At 44.8% G+C, this 2,796-nt stretch overlaps 1 non-coding gene across 1 annotated transcript; it reads right to left on the bottom strand.

Annotated features, from left to right (window-relative positions):
- Positions 1-1,925: 1,925 nt before the first annotated feature.
- Positions 1,926-2,031, bottom strand: LOC122049930. Its single transcript, XR_006131170.1, has one exon. It is a non-coding gene; the product is annotated as a small nucleolar RNA R71 (small nucleolar RNA).
- Positions 2,032-2,796: the final 765 nt, after the last annotated feature.

Raw genomic sequence — 2,796 nt, 5'->3', positions numbered from 1 at the left:
CAGAGAGGGCTCGGGAACTCGTTCTCTGGACCGGATGGAAGTCGGAGAGGGCTCGGTAGCTCGTTCTTCGGACTGGGTCAGAGAGGGCTCGGGAGCTCGTTCTCTGGACCGGATGGAAGTCGGAGAGGGCTCGGTAGCTCGTTCTCCGAACTGTGGTCAGAGAGGGCTCGGTAGCTCATTCTCTGGACCGGATGTGGAAAGTCCTGGTGAGTGAAGCCAGGCAGACGGATAAGTCCTGGTGAGTGAAGCCAGGCAGTGTGAAAGTCCTGGTGAGTGAAGCCAGGCAGTGGGAAAGTCCTGGTGAGTGAAGCCAGGCAGTTGTGAAAACCCTAGTGAGTGAAGCTAGGTGAAAGTCCTGGTGAGTGAAGCCAGGCAGTGGGAAAGTCCTGGTGAGTGAAGCCAGATAGTTGGAAAGTCCAGGTGAGTGAAGCCGGGCAGATTGGAAATCCTGGTGAGTGAAGCCAGGTGAAAACCCTAGTGAGTGAAGCTAGGTAAAAGTCCTGGTGAGTGAAGCCGGGCAAGGGAAAATCCAGATGGATCAAGGGTGATCGGACATCTGATGTTGAGAAGGTCAAGTAGGTCAAGGGAGTGACCGGATACTTGACACGAAGAGAAAAGACCAAGTGGGTCAAAGGGATTGACTGGACACTTTTGGGGAGTCTTAGCAGGTCAAGGGAGTGACCGGATGCTAAGCATGATGTACCAACAGGTCAAGGTTGACCGGATGTTGGTTTGGAAGGTTTGGGACTTGGTTTGGGCAAAAACCAAGCTCTGGATCGATCAGTGGATCGATACAGTGATACACTGGGTATCTGGATCGGTCCGGTGACCGATCAGTAACCAAACAGTAGCCTACTGAGTGTTATCTGATCGGTCTGTAGACCGATCAGGAAACAACGATCAGAAGGCAAGAAGTTCGGGAGAAAAGCATGCTGATCGGTCCCTGGACCGATCAGAGGAAGCTCTGATCGGTCCCTAGGACCGATCAGGGTCTTGCTGGACCGATCAGGAGATGTTCTGATCGGTCCAGCCCTAGCCGTTGGCTCACAATGGCTAGTCTTCTGTCTTCTCTTCTTCGCAGGTGGATGCAGGTATAAAAGAGGGCTGAGGGCTTCTACAGTGCGACTTGACCGAAGCTTCTGCTTCTTCTTGATCTTCTTCTTGCTTCTGCAAGTGCTATGCTAGAGCTTTGTTAAGCTCGCTTCCGAAGCTTCGCGTGAGCTTCCTCGACTGGTTTCAGCTGTTGCTGTGATTCTGTGAAGTTGGTGCTTCATCTACAGATTTCAGTCGACGACGAGAAGGCAAGCAAGAGTTGTTACATTCATCTTTATATTTGTTTCTTGCTGTGCTTCTTGTACTTGTACTCTGATCTTGCTGTTGCAAGAGTTTGTGGCGAGGTTTCTCCACCCACAAGGAGTATTTATTAGCCGGTTCTCCGGGGACTCATCCACTGACGGATTGATAGGCTTCGTCCACCTTATGGACACGCCGAGAAGTAGGAGTTTCATCTCCGAACCTCGTTACATCGTCGAGTTTGAGTTTGAGGTTTGATCTTCCCTTTTTGCGTTTCTATTTAGTTATTTCCGCTACGCTAACCCTAATCGTAGGAAGAAACGAGCAATTTGGGGAGGCTATTCACACCCCCCCTCTCTAGCCGCGATCATCGATCCTAACAACAAGGTCACAAATTTGGAGGAGAAGTATCAGAAAGTCCTTATTTGCACCTTGAGATATTTCTAGAGTTTTGTGATATAGTAAACTGTGAAGGAGTGTCAGCGGATACAGTTCGATTGATAACATTTCCTTTCAGTATCAAGGATAAAGCAAGGATTTGGTTATATTCTCTCTTTCCTCAAAGCATCACAAGTTGGGAACAATTGGAGAATAAATTTTTGAATCATTTTTTCCTTTGAGTAGAACAATTTACATGAGGAATTGCATTATAAATTTTGCTCAAGCAGATGGAGAATCATTATTTGAAGCATGAGATAGATTTAAAAGTCTACAAAGATAGTGCCCTCATCATGGTTTGGAAAAATGGCTTACCCTGCATATATTCTATAGGGGAATTTCTTTCTCAGTAAATGTTATTTGAATTCATCAGCTGGAGGTTCTTTTATGAAGATGAGTGTGAACAAAACATATTCATTAATTGATTAAGTGGCATTGAACCTCCATGAATGGTCGAACAAAAGTTGGATGAAATCTCCTTCAAAAATTCAAGAAGTACAAGCCATAAATGTAAGAGAGCCTATCAAACAAATTACAATTCAACCATCCAAGAATTTTGAAATTCACAAGTCACAGAATGAGGGGTTCAAACATTTGGGGGAAAAGATTGATAGCATAGTTTCAAAATGGTTCAAAGAAGAGCTTCCTCCTACAGAGGCAAGATCTAGTGTAAATGATAATAAGTTGAGAAGTGGTAAGAATCATGAAGAACTTCTGAAGAAGGATTTGTTTAGAATTGAGGAGAAGAACAATAGAAGAGCACAAAAACTCAGTTCCATTACTCCAGAAAGTTCACAAAGGCCACAAGTACCCTTCCCTCAACGATTAATCACATCAACACTAGATAAGCAAGTTGGACCTCCTTTGCAAGCTAAAAGGGAATATGGGAAAAAGAAAGTTCCTTTCCCAAGACCTTCACTTAGGGTTCCTTTTCCACAAAGGCTAGTGAGGGTCAATGAAGATAAAGATCCTGGAAAATTCTGTGATCCAAATATGATTGAGTGCAGATTTCCTGATGTATATAAAGATGAAGACTCTTCAGATGAGGATTATGATGATAATGCA

Source organism: Zingiber officinale, chromosome 2B (genome assembly GCF_018446385.1).
Source record: "Zingiber officinale cultivar Zhangliang chromosome 2B, Zo_v1.1, whole genome shotgun sequence".
Lineage (NCBI taxonomy): Eukaryota > Viridiplantae > Streptophyta > Magnoliopsida > Zingiberales > Zingiberaceae > Zingiber > Zingiber officinale.
The sequence above is the reverse complement of the archived record's forward strand: the minus strand, read 5'-3'. Positions and strand labels throughout refer to the sequence as shown.